At 37.8% G+C, this 18,469-nt stretch overlaps 1 protein-coding gene and 1 pseudogene across 2 annotated transcripts in view; both read left to right on the top strand.

Moving 5' to 3' along the window:
* The window catches only part of GUCY1A2 (guanylate cyclase 1 soluble subunit alpha 2), a 477,302-nt gene that overhangs the window by 70,005 nt on the left and 388,828 nt on the right, over positions 1 to 18,469 (top strand). The window lies entirely within an intron of this gene.
* Positions 327 to 1,320, top strand: LOC131759668 (palmitoyltransferase ZDHHC7 pseudogene; annotated as a pseudogene).

Below are 18,469 nucleotides of genomic sequence, written 5' to 3'. Positions count from 1 at the left end.
CATAAAAAAGAAAAGGCCAGCTCTCCAGGATGGGCTCTGGCTCTCATGTGTGCTCGGTGGCAGCCTCCCTTTCACTAGACCATGAGACCCAGCAGAGCAGAGCTGTGGGCGGCTCTGGCCCGAACATGAGCACTGCTGTACAATGTGTCCCTGCTTCTATTGCTGCAGTTGATGTTGCCGCTGCCGCAGGCCAGGAGGAATCAAGGTGCTGGGTGACCCCACCTGGGCCTCACATTCTATCACACGGGACAGTATGCACCTTAAGATCCTGAATAAAAGGCACAAAATGTTCAAGAAATGTTTAGAAATAAATTGTGAGGGAAACCATGCCATCATCAGGACACTGGCTCTGGGATGTCAAACATCATCCTCTCCTGACTGAAAATGACAACTACGACTTTTCATCCTCCTCTAGTTCATCCGTGACAGCAGCAGCATGATCTGCACCATCATGATGTGGTTTCTGATCATGTACTTGGACTTCATGGTGATGTTAGTTGTGCTGCTGCCTTCCAAAGACTTCTGGTACTTTGTGGTCAACAGGATCGTTTTTATCTGCCTGGTGATGCTTGCCCTGTCGTCTTACCTGAGGACCATGCTCACCAGCCCTGAGGTAGTTCCTAAAGGAAATGCTATTAAAGAATACATGGAGAGTTTGCAGCTGAAGCCTGCAAACTGAAGAATTTGCAGAAGAAGTGATCTACAAGTACCCCAAGTGTTGCTGTATCAAGCCTGAGCACACCCACAACTGCAGTATTTGCAAAAGATGTATTTGGAAAATGGATCATCCCTGCCATGGCTGAACAATTGTCTTGGAGAAAAGAATCAGAGATTTTTTTGTGCTCTTCACTCTGCACTTCACGCTGGTGTTCATGCACACACTTGTCCTCTGAGGGTTGCAGTTCATCCCCTGTATCCAAGGGCAGTGGACTGAATGCAGTGATTGTTCATCTCTAGTCACTGTAATTCTGTTGATCTTCCTGTGCCTTGAGGGTCTGCTGTTTTTCAGTTTCACTGCTGTGATTTTTGGCACTCAGATCCACTTCGTATGCAGTGATGAAACAGAGGTTGAGAGGCTCAAGAGTAAGAAGCCTGAGTGGGAGCAGAAGCTTCAGTGGGAAGAGATGAAGTCAGTCTTTGGGAGGCTCCCCCTTGTTGCTCTGGATGAACCTCTCTGTTGGCTTCTGATTCAGGCGACTGCAAATAATACTCAGAAAAAGTGACCCAAGTTCTCTACATGAGACCCTCTCATCATGCTGCAACTTATTAATGAACTTTATTTATTTGGGGTCAGAACTGGTATCAACAGCTCATTTGTGACCAATAGGACAAATGGAACCTACACAAACCAGGTGTTATAGCAAGCAGAATTTATATATTTGTCACAGATGGGTATTTCCCACACTAGTAACTGGGTGGCACTCTGACCAGTGTCACCGTCCAGTAATGAAGGGATGTGGCCACATGAAGAAGCCATATGTTATTATCTACCTGTACAGTTAGGAGTTTTCTTAACATACTTGGCATTTTCTGAGAAGTTGTGTGGGGTATTATAAAGGTTATTAAAATTCTGTGTGCCAGAAAAAACAAACAGTCAAAGAAACAAAAAAAAAAAAAAAAAGGAAAAGAAAAGGACACAACTAGAAACATGAAAATTACAAATGGACAAATCTAATTGGTAAAGGCAAATATACATAAAGGTAGTAAATCAACCATGTATAAAGCTAGTAGGAAGGTTAAAAGACAAAAGGAGTAAAATCATCTATATCCACAATAAGTGGTTAAGGGATAAACAAAATGAAATGATGTAAAATATGCTGTCCAAAACAGTAAATGTGGTAGTGGAGAGTAAAAATGCAGGGTTGTTAAAATGGACTTAAGAGATCAACAACCTAGAATTATCTATCTATCATCTATCAACTATCTATCATCTATTTATTTATCTATCATCTATCTATTTATCTATCTACCTATCATCTATCCCTATCTGTTTATCTATCTGTCTATCTACCTGTCTATCATCTATCCCTATCTATCTGTCTATCTATCTATCTATCTATCTATCTATCTATCTATCTATCTATCTATCTATCTATCTGTTTATCTATCTCATGGTAAACCACAAGCCAAAAAATCTATAATAAATACACACAAAAAGGAGAAAGGAATCCAAACACAATATTAAAGATAGTCATCAAATCACAAGGGAAGTGAACAAAAGAAGAAGAAAGAAAGGAAAAATAACTATAAAAACACCCCCAAAACAATTAACCAAATGCAGTAATTACATACCTATCAATACTATTTCAAATGTAAATGGACTAAATGCTACAATTAAAAGACAGAGTGGCTGAATGGATAAAAAACAAGACTCATCAATATGCTGCCTATAAGAGACTCATTTCAGAGTAAAGAACACACTGAATGCAAGGGTATAGCAAAAGGTATTCCATGCAAATGGAAACAAATAATTAAAATTTTTGTATAGCAACACAAAAGACCCAGAGTAGCCAAAACAAACTTGAGAAATAAGAACAAAGCTACAGGTATCATACGCCCTGATTTTAAACTATACTACAAAGATACAGTTATCAAAAGAGTATGGTACTTGCACAAAATATATACATAGATCAATGGAACATAATAGACAGCCCAGAAATACACCCACACTTACATGAGCAATTAATCTATGACAAAGGAGGCAAAAATATACAATGAGAAAAAGACAGCCTCTTCAATAAATGGTGTTGAGAAAACTGGACAACTATGTTCAAAAAATCAAACTGGACTACTCTCTCATACTGTGCACAAAAGTAAACTCATAATGGAGTAAAGACTAAAACTTAAGGCTTGAAAACATAAAACTTCTAGAAGAAAACATAGGCAGTATGTGCTTTGACATCAGTCTTAATTTTTTTTGGATATGTCTCCTTAGGCAAGGGAAACAAAAGCATAAATAAATAAATGGGGCTACATCAAACAAAAAGCATTTGGAAACTATCAACAAAACAAAAAAGCCATGTACTGAATGGGAAAAGATTTTTGCAAATGATATATCTGATAAGGGGTTAAAATCCAAAATATGCAAGAAAATTATACAATTCAACATCAAACAAACAAACGAACTTATTAAAAATGGGCAGAGGATTTATATAGGCATTTTTCCAAAGAAGACATATAGATGACCAACTGGCACATGGAAAGATGCTCAACATCACTATCATTAGGAAAATGCAAATCCAAACAGCAATGAGATATCACCTCACACCTGTCAAAATGGCTATTCTCAAATAGACAACAAATAACAATTGTTGGTGAGGATGTGGAGGAAAGGGAACCCTTGTTCTCTATTGGTGGGAATGTAAACTCTTGTGGCCACTATGGAAAACAGTATGGAGAGTCCTCAAAAAATTAAAAATAGAACTACAGTATGATCCAGCAGTTCTACTCCTGGGAATAGATCCAAAGGAAAACAAACAAACAAACAATACTTAAAAATATATATGCACCCCTATATTTATTGAAGTATTTTCCATGATAAACAAGAAATGGAAGCAACCTTAGTGTCCACCAATAGATGAATAAAGATTCAAGATACACACACACACACACACACACACACACACACACACACACACACACAGAGTGGAATATTACTCAGCCATAAAGAAGAATGAAATCTTTCCATTTCTAATAACACAGATGGACCTAGGGGTATTATGCTAAGTGAAATGAGTCTGACAGAGAAAGATAAATAATGTATGATATCACTTATATGTGGAAACTGAAAAATAAAACAAACAAACATAAAATAAAAACAGAGTTCTAGATACAGAGAACTAATAGATGGTTGCCAGAGATGGTGTGGGGAGGAAAGAAATAGATGAGGGAGATTGAGAGGTACAAACTTCTAGTTACAAAATAGATGTGTCATAGGTAAGAAATATACAGTATGGGGAATATAGTTAATATGTAATTCCTATGTATGGTTACATATCATAGTTAGATTTATTGCAGTGATCATTTTGAAATGTATAGAAATATTGAATCACTATCTTGCATAACAGAAACTAACATAGTGTTGTAGGTCAATTATACTTCTAAATCAAACAAACTCATAGGAAGAAAAGATCAGATTTGTGGATCAGACCAGAGGCGGGGGTTTGTAGGAGAGTGAGTTGGATGAAGATGGTAAAAAAGTACATATTTCTAGTTATAAGATAAATAAGTACTAGGGATGTAATGTACAACATGATCATTATAATTAACACTGCTATATGTTATACATGAAAGAATTCTCATCACAGGGAAAAATTTCTTTTCTCTGTATCTTTAATTTTATATCTATGTGAGATAATGGATGTTCACTAAACTTATTGTGGTAATCATTTCATGATGTATGTAAGTCAAATTATTATGCTATACACCTTAAGCTTATACAGTACTATGTGTCAATTATATCTCAATAAAACTGGAGGAAAAAAAAGCTCCCCTGATAGTTCTCACATGCAGCCATAACTTGACACCGTAACTCCAAGACTAACCCTGCTCTTCAGCAAGGATGCCTAGTAAGCTCTAGTTCAATTCTTAGAGAATTTAGTACCAAGTTATACTTTCTGGTACTAGAGGTTCTAGAATCTGGGTTTATCTCTCTGTCTTATTTCTGAGAGGAGGTTGCTTCCTTGTACACCACTCAGTTCTTTTCACTTATTCTGTTTCTTTTCAGGACTTTTAGTTCTGCTTCTGATCTCTGAACAGGAACTGGAGCCCTGCATCCACTCATTGCCCTTTGTCTTCTGGCTGTAGGTTTAATGCCTCCTGCTAGATGCCATGTGCTCTAGTGATGCCTTCCCCCCCATCTCTTTATCTCTTTGCCAAGTCTTCTTAATGCTGAGGACTGCTGGCTTAGATTGACACTGTCTGTACCACACATTTATATTATATTTTTTTCTGATTTTCTCCTGTCTTTGCATAAGTGGACATACTAGTTCTGGGTCAGTCCCTCACTTTCTTCATCCTATGTCATTAACTTTGCACAGATGTATGGTAGGTTGTTCTTCAGCGAATGTCAGAAAGAGTGGGTCACACATAGTTTTAGTAAAATACTGGTTTTAGTAACATTTTTATCTCTACCACTACTTGGACCAGAAATCCCATTAATCACCAGAGGACAAATTTAGCCTAGGTGGGGAAATATAAATAGAGTGGGCAATAGAGTGAGTTTGCAGCTGCTCTGGGAAAGGGAAGTTTTTACTTGTCTGTGAGCTTTCATAAAACAAAGTCATTTTAGGGTCTTTTCAAAGGAGAGATCAAGAGGGATTTCAGCCAGAGATCAAGCATAGCAGTGACAAATGAGCCTGATTTTTGTGAGTTACTCCACTGAGTGATTAGTGCACAAAATAATTTTGACTGAAAATACCTCTGATTGCTATCTTTTTTCTACTTTTTGTTCTGTTTTTCCTGATTCTTTGTACTTCCTGCAACATTCTGACACCTCTTTCTCCTCTTCATTCACTTTTAGTATTTAGGACTGTTTTTCATTTACCTCTGTTTTTGTTTTCATACCCTTTCTTTTTCATTATTTGGATACTCAATCCTTCATATTAATAAAAAGGAAGATGCAAATCTGCCAAGCATTTAGAAGTTTGCTTCCTTTAATTTATCATTAGTTTTCTTCTTTTATGTTATATTTAAGCTTAATTTTTTGGATGGCAAAATTAGTAATCAAGAGACTCTACCTTGTTGCAAATCTATAAACTTCCTTAGTTTGTTTTAAATGATCACCAGGGCTTTAGCTGAGGTAAAGTTTATTGTTGTACTAACTACAGGAAAAGGTTTATTAATCCAGTGATATGTGTATATAATAATATAGAAAATGTTTACCTCATTAAAGAAACAATTTTCAAGTACTTTGTTCCATCAATACAAGTATTTATTGAGTAGCTACTTTTTTCAGTTATTGCTCTAGGTGCTGGTGACTAGCAGGGAGAAAAACAGAAAGTGGAGAGGCAGACAACAACAAAAAGTACCCACAAATAACAAAAATGATAACTTCAGAGTGATGTGCTATGAAGAAAAATAAGGCAGTGGAATGTAAAAGAGAGTGGGGAAAGGATTAAATAATTAATACGTTAATGATAATCATTTTTAATTCATTTACATAATTCTAATAGGATTTATACATGACTATAGTGTTTATGCTGATTCAGAGTTCCAGGAATGAACTTTTTCTTTTTAAACTTCATTTACCCTAATATGGAGGAGGTTGATGTAAGTTCTGGTTTCCCGGCTGTTGTCTGAGTAGCAAGTACCTCTAGAAGGAGCCAGTGATGCTGTGTCATAGTATTTTGGGCTGGAAAAGGTCTCAGCTGGTGTTCACCATTCCACAAATATTTGTTAGGTACCCTCTGTGTACCCAGGACTGTGTTGATTCTAGAGACTTGACGGTGAGTAAGGGAAAGGGATAATCCCAGGCATAATCTCTACCCTCTTAACACTGTCAGTTTAGAAGCTCATGGAAAGGCCATGTGATAGGAGGAATAGAACTTCTGTACTTAGTGGACAGAATGGAATGCTGCTTGTATGTGGCCATTGGAAGACAGCCATCCCAAGAGAAGTGGGAGGCCCATGCTCAAACTGAGAAATTTGTGATTCAATACTCCTCTAAGTGGTGAGAGGGAGGACCCTGTCAGGAAAAAAAATTCAAATCAAATACATCCTTAAGCTTTCTCTCACTGTCATTCTCTGTCTATCCCCATGTGCATGTACATACACACATCCACCTATATGCATCACTACATCTATAGACGCACATACATATGTGTACATGCATATATACATGTATATATATATCACAGTGCTTTACTTTTTATGAAAAATTTTCACATATATTCTTCTGTTACTCATTAAAGTCTATAGTTAACTATTGTTATCTGATTTTACAGATGAAGTAATTAAGGCCCAGATTTTAAGTGACTTTCCTAAGATCACTTAGCTAATAAATGACTGAGGCTAGATTTGAATATAGCTTCTCCAGCTTCAGAAAGGGAGCACAGTTTTTTTCACCATGTTCAATTTTTCTCTATTTCTGAAAATAAATGGAAATTGTAACACATCTTCCATTTAGAAGAAACATGACTATGTCTTAAAAAAAAGAAAAAAATACCCCCATCCCCCACAAATTTCTGTGTGTGCATGTTTGTGTATGTATACGGTTTTACTGCATACTGTTATATAGTACTCTATATTACTTCAGATAACTCATTGAATTAAAATTTATTTTTTAAATAACTTTTACCAGTGATGATTCTGACTATACAATTATTTTCCTGTTCCCAAATGGGAGATAGAAAAAAGATAAAGAAAGCAATGGTTTTCAGCTGATAAAAATGGGGAGACTCCAGCTTATACTTTCATGATGTGCTTCCTATTGGTTTATATATCTTTCTCTCCGGCTTGACTGTAGGTACCAAGTAGTTAGATTCCATGTTCAATCTTTTGTAACCACACCAACAAGGAAGAGTGTCTGGAAGGGTAGGTATCTGAGAAATATTGTTTGAAAGACAAAGAAAGACTGAGGAATTGTTCTAGAGGAGGGAAAACAAAAAACACAAGACAAACAAATGCAATATATGATCTTTTATTGGATCCTGGACTAGAAAAAAAAAGGAGCTGTAAAGAGTATTGTTGGGACAGTAAGGAAAACTTGAATTTGGACTGTGTTTTAGGTAATAGTATTGTACCAGTGTTAAATTTCCTCATCTTTATGATTTTACTGTGTTTTTGTAAGGGAGAATTCTTGTTCTAAGGAAATACACACTGAAGTATTTAGTGGTAAAGGGGCATGTCTGCTACTTACTCTTAAATGGTGTGTGTGTGTGTGTGTGTGTGTGTGTGTGTGAGAGAGAGAGAGTGCATAATAAAGCAAATGGGGTAAATTTTTAACAAATTGGTGAATCTTGGTAAAAGAATATGGAAGCTTTTGAACTAATCTTGCAACTTTCCTCTAAGTTTAAAATTATATCGAAATAAAACATTTCTAAAAATGATTGAATAAAATTATATTTAAAATAGATCATTGATCCAAAGGGACCTTCTATTTCTAGCACCAATTTTTAAAAAAATCCAAAACTAAACAAAAATAACAAACAAACGAGTTTAAGAGCTTTGGTAGTCTATTTTTATACTTAAGTATATTTTGCTGTTCCTAATATCATCAATGAAAACATCTAATTCTATGTAATCAGTGTCCAAATTGGAGCCCATCTATGGATACTATTTTTCTCAAGTTTTGTGGCCTTATAACTTGACTTAGTGGTAAAACTGCTGACTACTTCTACTGCTCAAGTTATCTATTTTATTTTTTGATACTACAGTGAGTGGCATCTATACTAGGACCTGTTCCTTTCTGCTTGTAATCCTCTTACTGTTATGTTATGACATTTTTGTTATGACATTGTTGACATAATCTTTTCTATAGACTCTGACTTTCTTTTTTATTTCTCCCCTGACATTTTAAGTACCCAGAGTAAATTATTATTCACAGTCTGTCATCAGTCATTAGATAATATTGCAATGTGCTATAAGTGTTTCTATATTTAATAACAGTGCTTTCTGCATCTCTATATAACTGTTTGTACAATTAGTTAAATAGAGTCTTCATCTGAAGCAAGATATCACACCAAGTAGCTGTTTAGTTTTTTAAAATGAGCTAATAGGAGTTTAAAGCAAACTATTTAGAAGATGATGGAAAACGCTGTGACTACAACTATATATGGTTAAAATTACTACCATGGCCCAGATTGTAAAATTAATAACAGATCAGAGCATCCAGCACATACTAGATATTCACTTCCCCTCTTGTTGGAATAGACAAAGTATTTTTTTAAATGGTGTTCATTTTTGATACATATCTATTTAATTCTTTAAAACTTTAATTGTTATATAGAAATAATGGGATTTAAGTGAATTATACTCAAATTTCAAACTTATTGTGACCATAAGCAAACATATGAGGCAGGTAGATGTCATCTCAGGTCTTACTTATGTCTAAGGTCTCCTTAACTTCCCTCCCCTTACCCCCTTAAGCCCTACACTCATTCACATACACACTTTCATGCGGTTATGAACCTCACAATCTTGATTTTGTGGTGACAAAATTTTTAATTAAATGATGTATGAATCTAATTGCCAGTGGGAGGCAAACATCAAGTAACAGTAGTATCCACAAACCAATGTCCCTGCTTTCACCTTAGTAGAAATGTTAGGCAAATCGGAGGGATTTGTGAGATAGAGCAAATCTTAGTATTGCCACATGGGAACTTGACTTCATGTGTCTTCATTCTTAGCTCCTTTATATAAGTCCTTGGGTAGTTCTGATTTGTGAAACAGGGATATTTGTAGCAAGAGTTACTGTAGTATAGGTTCTGCAGACAGTGGAGTTTAAATTTGGCTCACTGTTTAAAAAGAAGATTGCCTACATCATAAGATTTGCACTTAGAACAAGGTTAACATGGTCGCAAGGTTAAAAATATCTCAAATGTGTATTTACCTTCTAGGCCACCCAGCCAGCCATTTCACTGTTAGTTGGATAGACAAAACAAACTATGTTGACCTTTGACATTCTTCTGGAAGCTAGAAAGGAAATAGCAGCAATATTCTGGCAAGGCTTGGAAATGGCCTAAGAAGAGAAAAGTCAGCATGTTTTTTGACTTTTAATTATGACTCTTTTCTGCAATGTACTAAAGAAGTGCTTTGAAAAGAGTGTGGTGTTTATCACTGAGTGTGAATTTAAGATCTTACAACTTTGTAATAACTTTTTCCTGTCAAATGCTGGATGTGGTTGACCTTTTGGATAATGTGTTTTTGTTTGCTTTCAGATGTTAAGAAAGATCTCCCATATAACCTTTTGTTTTCTTTAGGACTTAAAGCGTGGTGGGGAAGTGATAAAAGTTTATGGGAGAAAGAAAAGCTCTAAATTCAGACATTTTTGTTTTATATCTCTTTTGGGTAAGTTAGCCCCAGGCTTACCTATTAATATCTCTATAAAAATAAACTAAGCTTTTGGTGCAGTTTCTTTTCTCCTGCTTCTGTTTTTTGGTATTCTCTGCCTCCTACTATGATGTATTTTTTCCTCCCTCTCCTTCCTAAGAAGTGGATTCCTCTCCTCTTTGTCCCCTTGTTTATGCCTGTCCAGTGAGGGATGCTCTTTTTTGGGGATTCCCGGAGAGGCACTCTGAGTGACAGGACACATGTGGGAATGAGCAAGGTGTGCTCACGAATCATTGAAGAGACAGCCTGATTTGAGAAATGATTCTTGTTGAGGCATTTTAAGAGACGAGAAATGGGGATAAATCTTACGATATGTCTATAGGATTGCCAATGCATCTCACGAGATATACCATGCCTTCGTTCCTCATCTGCCCCAAATTTAAAATGTGAATTTCCATTAATATCTTTCAGTCTCTGGCACTTCTTTCCATGAATTTGTGGCATGTGTCCTGGTGCAATAACAAACTTTGCTTACTGTTTTCTGGTTGACTCTGAGTACCTTTACTAGTTGTAACTGTATTTTATTCTTCCTTAACTCTTCCATCTTAGTCCCTCTGCTAGCTTCTGCATACCACATATGCTATTACTGTTACCAACACCATTACTTTTGCTTTGGCATGGGAACAATTTAAGAACTTAAAGCTAAAGGCTTCTCAGTATCCTGTCCATATTTTCTACATTACATACATTTTCTACATTTCTACATTAATGAGCTTTCTTGAATTTCAATTAAAATTTAAAACAACCTGATTATTTATTTATTCATTCATACATACATGTATTCAACAAATATTGATGGTATACTGGGTGCTAGCATTGTGTAGATTCAGATTTACTCAGCCAAGTACGGTATAATTAGCTGCAGAAGTTAATTATAGACCATTCTGTTCTCTTTTTCTTTTGGGGCCTCTCAAGCATCCTATTCTGAGTCTTGGGTCAAAGAAACAATAATATATAAAATAATCTGTCCCAATTCCTTAGTATTCTGGTGTTATATTTTGCTATTGGACTTATGTTTGCAATGCTATGATCTATAAATCCTTAATATCGATAGACTGAAAACCTTCATATCTTTATCTTAATAATATCCGATGCTTCAGATTTTTTAAGAAATAGTTTAACACAACAAGAAGAAACATCAAAAATGGCTTGATCCTGTTCTCTGAATGCTCTTTATACTGAAAAAATATTGGCAACCACCAATAGTCCAACTGTACGGAAATAGTCAATTAAAATGTGATAATCTGCTTACAAGAACATTAAACAGCTGTTTCATTGAGAACTATGTGGAAAGATTATGCTACAGCATGGGAAAATGTTTATAATGTTATCATAGCTCTGTTTCCCCAGGAAACAGGCTCTGAGGGGGAGATCTGTTCTCAGGAATGCTACTGGATAGTACTCTCAGGATCAATGACCCAACCAGGCAAACCACAGTAGGTTTCAAGGCCTGAGAATAGTACTTTGTGATTAGCTTCACTGTCTGAGTCATCCTTTTTCATGAAAGAAAGCCCGCATTTGCAGCTTAGCAGTTTTATCAGACTATTGCCTGTAAGGATGTGAAGAAAGTAAAATGAGAGAGAAGTTGAACTGCTATGCCTAGGTGCAGTCACAACAAATGTCTCAGCTGATCTCTCCAGAATTGCCCCCTACTGAGGCAAGGATGCCTTGCCTTTGTATTACAGCTCACCACCTCTCAAACTAACCTTTGGATTCATGCTTCCCTGGGGCCTGAATCCTGCCATTGGGCCAAGCATCTCCCTTCAGCTAAAAGCAGTTACCAGAGCACGACTCAGCCTAGAGCTGATAGCTTCACACACTCCCAGCATCCATTAGAGATGAAATACAAAAAAATCACAAATTTTTTGTATACATTATTATATTATGAATTCAATTGTAATATATGTGTGGGTATGTACAAAAATTGGGAAGGGACAGAAAAATGAACTGTGTTACACAATGCTGTATTAGAAAAGTGAAAGAGGCAGTCCAGTGGTTAGGACTCCGCACTTTCACTGCAGGGGGCATGGGTTCCATCCTGGTCGGGGAACTAAAATCCTGCATGCCATGTAGCATGGCCAGAAAAAAAAAAAAAAAGTGAAAGAATTCTTAAGAACATAACTTTTTATCAAATAAGCCATGAAACCAAAAATATTGTAGTTTCCATTACAATATTGGAAGAACTCAGGTGTATGTTGTCTCCTCTCCCAATTTTAAAAGATTACCATTTTTGTTAATTATTGCGTATCTCAGGCTTTCCCTTGTGTTCTGTTTGTGGAATATCTTCAGCTGTGGTATGACAAACATAGGTCAGTGGTCCTGTCAGATTCGCTGTAAGGTAGGAACACATATGAACAGTTGCTCTGCTTCGGGTGCTAGCTTTAACCATTCTTAGGGTGACCTCACCTATGAGGCAAAAGAAGCAGTGGTTAGGGGTTCAGTCCCTATGTATGCCATTGATACTTTTTTTCACAGCTTTAAATTACTTTCTTACTCAGCCCAATATCTTATATGTGTGATCAAAAGGGAATTGGTTATGAAAAATGTGATTCGACAAGGGCAAATAAATCAAATATGATACTGAAAACCAGTTTGAAAGTGTAAAAAAAAATTCAGATTCCCATCAATTTTATTTATTTACAACAACAAAACTTTTATTCCAAAAGTTAATCCTCTCTGTACAAATTGGATAGAGGCATAGTTTCCAAAACCGGGTTAGAGCAGTTGAGGACGGTGGATCACAATTTAGTGATTGTAAAAAGCATAACAATTAAAGAGGCATTAGCAGTGATTAACAGCTCTGAGTAAACCCTCGGAGGAGCCTTCCTTCTGGAAATTATGCTCTTCTTCTGCCACTTTTGTGACCTCTGATTTAAACTGGGCCAGTTATCATCAGCAGAAACAGGAATCCATGCATTTGCATAGTAATTCTCTTCCTTAAATTCTTAGCCAACGTGTAAAAGACTGCTAAAAAGTGCAGGCATGAGAAATGATGAGAGAACATCTCTGTAGGGAGATTCTGAAGCTTATGAGACATTGACACATTTTCACAATGTGGCAGATTGCATTTCAGAAGCAAGGGCCAAGTGCGTGTACAAGGCTGAGGCAGGTGCTCCTGAAGTTCCTCTTTTTAATTAGCTCATATTTGTGCATTCTTTGAATGTACCATACTGCTGTGGGGCTCTTGGCTTAGTGTCTTACACAGCAACATGTCAGGGTGCTGGGGAAGGAAGACTGGGACATGTGATGAGCCCTTAGTCACCTGACAGGTGGGCAGCTTCTGATAGCAAGCATAGCACAGAGCCCTGATAAAGCTGCCTGATTATACATGTGCTGTCCTGAGTCTGTCCATTTCTTAGTTCTCACCTGTGGCTATTTGTTGGCAAAGAAACAATAATTTGTCAAATAGTAAGCATTCACACCTATTAAATTAGTCTTTTAGCATTACTAGCCCACTTATGTAAAAAGACCTGCCAGTGAATATTGAAGGGCATGAAAAACAACAATGGAAAAACTATACATATGCACCCATACAAGCATCTATCGATATATCCAGTGTATTATATAATATATACATTGTATATGATCTATATATATACATATATATATTATACAGACATGTGGTCAGTCACACACAGCCATATTTATTTGTTCATTCATTAATTGATTGATTCTTTTATCTATCTATTCAAAAAATTTACTACAAACAGGCACTGTGCCAAGGATTAGGATTACAATAGTGGTCTTCATTGTTTCTCAAAAGCTTCATTTTAGTTTCTCTTGCAGGACTTTTGCATACATGTTCCTTTGGTCTGGAATGGTCTTTCTTTCCTCCTTCTTGGCTGCCTAGTTGACTTTTACTTATCTTTCATATGTGTCACTTTTTAAAGGAAGCATTCTTTGACCCTGTAGATTATATTAGGTCCCTGTCATATGCTCTCATATCATTCTGCAACTTATCATTCTAACACCTATCATCATGTGGTTTCTATGTACAGTTGTTGGATTATGTGTACAACTACTGGATCAGACTATCTTTCACATAGCTCAATAAGGGTATTCTGAACATGATAGTTTCCCTGGTGCTCAGCACTGAGACTGATACAGAGCAGGTATTCTCATTTTTAAAAAAATAATAATTGAATGAATGGTGAAGAGGATATAACCTTTGTTTTCAAAGAGATTAAGTCTGATTGAGGGGGTGGACAAGCCAGCAACTGTTGCGTGGTAAATGCTAGGATGGGGGTATTCACAAAGTGCTTTGGAAACTGAAGAAGTAGAAGCATCCATCTTAGTCTTTGAGTGTCAAGGAAAGTATTCAGGAGGAATTTAGGTGTAAGGATCTGCAAGATGAGTGTAAGCAGATAACTACCTAAGTGGGGTAGGTAGGAGAACAGAATTCTTTTAAAACACAAAACAACAAAACGAAGCACAAAAGTAGCATGGACAGAAACCTGTCAGAGAGACATTGTTGAGCATGTTCAGGAAACTTCAAGTGGGTCATAATGGCTTATACAGAGATGTGAAGTGAGGAAATTGGGAGAGATGAGGTTGAGTCTGTAAGTAAGGGCTGGATCAAGCCCTGGTGCATTTGGACTTTATTCTGAGGGCAAAGGATGATCATTAGAGGGCTTTAAGTAGAGAAATTATATGATAAGATTTATGATATTAAAAAGACGCATATAGAATGGATTGCAGAGAGATTAGAAAGCAGAGTAATTAGGAAGCTGTTGAAATAATTCTAGATGGTTGATAATGGTGGTCTGAAACAAATTAGTTGTATTTAAGATAGAGAGGCTAGCAGAATGTCAGGGGAGATGCATCACACACACACATGCACACACACATACTTATATTTTTACTAAAATAAAATTGTATTCTATATATTATTCTGATAGTTTTAGCTTAGCTTTTTATCATACAAAATCAAATATGTCTTTATGTCTTTTTGTATGTTTGTTTGCCAGTTTTGGTTAAGGCATACATAAAGTCCCCTAGATTTTCTTCTAAAATATTTATTGTTTTGTCTTTTACATTTTAAACTTTTATTTAGAATTTGATTTTGTGTGTGTGTGTGTGTTTTGAGATAGGGTTTAATTTTATTGTTTTCCAGATGGCTAGTACCATGTATTAAATAAACCATTCTTTCCCCATTGAATTAAAATACTATTTTATGGTACATTAAAATTTATTTTCACAGATTTGATTCTGAATTCTCTATTCTGACCTAATAATCTCTTCATTTGTTTCTATAGAAATAAAAATTTTAATTACAGTGCATTTCATTTACTCCAATATCTGGTTCATACTCAGCAGTCTTATGTCATGAAATTTTGGGCTATCCTAAGAATTTATTCTTCCATATGAATCTTAAAATTACTGTATTACGGAGAAGAGAGAAGACGGTGGAAGACTATGACACAGAGATCACCTTCCTCCTCACAGATACATCAGAAATACATCTACACGTGGAACTGCTCCTATAGAACACCCACTGAAAGCTGGCAGAAGACCTCAGACCTCCCAAAAGGCAAGAAACACCCCATGTACCTGGGTAGGGCAAAAGAAAAAAGAATAAACAGAGACAAAAGAATAGGGATGGGACCTGCATCAGTGGGAGGGAGCTGTGAAGGAGGAAAGGTTCCCACACACTAGAAGCCCGTTCATGGGCGGAGACTGTGGGTGGCAGAGGGGGAAGCTTCAGAGCCACGGAGGAGAGTGCAGCGACAGGGTGTGGAGGACAAAGTGGAGAGATTCCCGCACAGACAATCGGTGCTGACTGCCACCAGCCCGAGAGGCTTGTCTGCTCACCGCCGAGAAGGGCGGGTCTGGGAGCTGAGGCTCGGGCTTCCGTCGGATCCCAGGGAGAGGTCTGGGGTTGGCAGTGTGAAAACAGCCTGAAGGGGTTAGTGCACCACGGTTAGCCTGGAGGGAGTCCGGGGGAAGTCTGGAGCTGCTGAAGAGACAAGAGACCTTTTCTTCTCTCTTTGCTTCCTGGTGCGCAAGGAGAGGGCATTAAGCGCACTGCATAAAGGAGCTCCAGAAACGGGTGCGAGCCGTGGCTGTCGGCATGGACACCAGAGACGGGCGTAGGACGCTAGGGCTGCTGCTGCCGCCACCAAGAGGCCTGTGTGTGAGCACAAGTCACTCTCCACACCTCCACTCCTGGGGACCTGTGCCACCCGCCACTGCCGGGGTCCCAGGATCCTGGGACACCTTCCCCGGGAGAAAGTGTGACACGCCTTGGGCTGGTGCAACGTCACACTGGCCTCTGCCGCTGCAGGCTTGCCCCACATCCGTACCCCTCCTTCCCCCCGGCCTGTGCCAGAGCCCCCAAATCAGCTGCTCCTTTAACCCCGTCCTGTCTGAGTGAAGAGCAGACACCCTCGGAGGACCTACACGCAGAGGCGGGTCCAAGTCCAAAGCTGAACCCCAGGAGCTGTGTGAACAAAGAGGAGAGGAGGAGGTCTCTCCCAGCAGCCTCAGAAGCAGTGGATTAAAGCTCCACAATCAACTTGAAGTGCCCGGAATCTGTGGAATACCTGAATAGACAGCGAATCATCCCAAGTTGAGGAGGTGAACTTTGGGAGCAAGATATATTGTTATTTTCCCCTTTTTCTCTTTTTCTGAGTGTGTATGTATGTGCTGCTGTGTGAGATTTTGTCTGTATAGCTTTGCTTTCACCATTTGTCCTAGGGTTCTGACTGACCCATTTTTTTTAAATAAAATTTTTCTTCTTAATGATTATTTTTTATTTTAATAACTTTATTTTATCCTACTTTATTTTATCTTCTTCCTTTCTTACTTCCCTTCATCCTTTCTTCCTTCCTTTCGTCCCTCCTTCCTTCTGTCCTCCCTTCCTTCCTCCCTTCCTTCCTCTACCTTCCTTCCTTCTTTCCTCCCTTTCTTGCTTTCTTCCTTCCTTCCTTTCTTGTTCCCTTTCTTGCTTCCTTCCTTCCTTCTTCCTTTTTTCCTTTCTTTCTTTCCTTTCTATTTTTTCTCCCTTTTATTTTGAGCCATGTGGATTAAAGGCTCTTGGTGCTCCAGCGAGACGTCAGGGTTGTGTCTCTGAGGTGGGAGAACCAACTTCAGAACACTGGTCCACAAGAGATCTCCCAGCTCCACGAAATATCAAATGGTGAAAATCTCCCAGAGATCTCCATCTCAACACGAAGATGTAGTTCACTCAATGACCAGCAACGTACAGTGCTGGACACCCTATGCCCAACAAAGAACAAGACAGGACTACAGCCCCATCCATTAGCAGAGAGGCTGCCTAAAATCATAATAAGGCTACCGACACCCCAAAACACACCACCAGACGTGGACCTGCCCACCAGAAAGACAAGATCCAGCCTCATCCACCAGAACATAGGCACTAATCGCCCCAACCAGGAAACCTACTCAACCCAATGAACCAACCTTAACCACTGGAGACAGTCACCAAAAACAACGGGAACTACAAATCTGCAACCTGCAAGAAGGAGACCCCAAACCCAGTAAGCAAAATGAAAAGACAGAAAAACACACAGCAGATGAAGAGGCAAGGTAAAAACCCACCAGACCTAACAAATGAAGAGGAAATAGGCAGTCTACCTGAAAACGAATTCAGAATAATGATAGTAAAGATGATCCAAATCTTGGAAATAGAATAGACAAATTGCAAGAAACATTTAACAAGGACCTAGAAGAACTAAAGAGGAAGCAAGCAAGGATGAGCAACAAAACAAATGAAATTAAAAATACTCTAGATGGGGTCAATAGCAGAATAACTGAGGCAGAAAAACGGATAAGTAACCTGGAAGATAAAATAGTGGAAATAACTACTAAAGAGCAGAAAAAAAAGAAAAGAATGCAAAGAACTGAGGACAGTCTCAGAGACCTCTGGGACAATATTAAACACACCAAAATTCGAATTATAGGGGTCCCAGAAGAAGAAGAGAAAAAGAAAGGGACTGAGAAAATATTTGAAGAAATTATAGTTGAAAATTTCCATAATATGAGAAAGGAAATAGTCAATCAAATCCAGGAAGCACAGAGCATCCTATCCATACAGGATAAATCCAAGGATAAACACGCCAGGATACATATTAATCAAACTATCAAAAATTAAATACAAAGAAAACATATTAAAAGCAGCAAGGGAAAAAAAAACAAATAACACACAAGGGAATACCCATAAGGTGAACATCTGATTTATCACCTGAAACTCTGCAAGCCAGAAGGGAGTGGCAGGGCATATTTAAAGTGATGAAGGAGAAAAAGCTACAACCAAGATTACTCTACCCAGCAAGGATCTCATTCAGATTTGATGGAGAAATTAAAACCTTTACAGACAAGCAAAAGCTGAGAGAGTTCAGCACAACCAAACCAGCTTTGCAACAAATGCTAAAGGAACTTCTCTAGACAAGAAACACAA

Source organism: Kogia breviceps, chromosome 7 (genome assembly GCF_026419965.1).
Source record: "Kogia breviceps isolate mKogBre1 chromosome 7, mKogBre1 haplotype 1, whole genome shotgun sequence".
Lineage (NCBI taxonomy): Eukaryota > Metazoa > Chordata > Mammalia > Artiodactyla > Physeteridae > Kogia > Kogia breviceps.
This window is presented reverse-complemented; position numbering and strand designations above follow the sequence as displayed.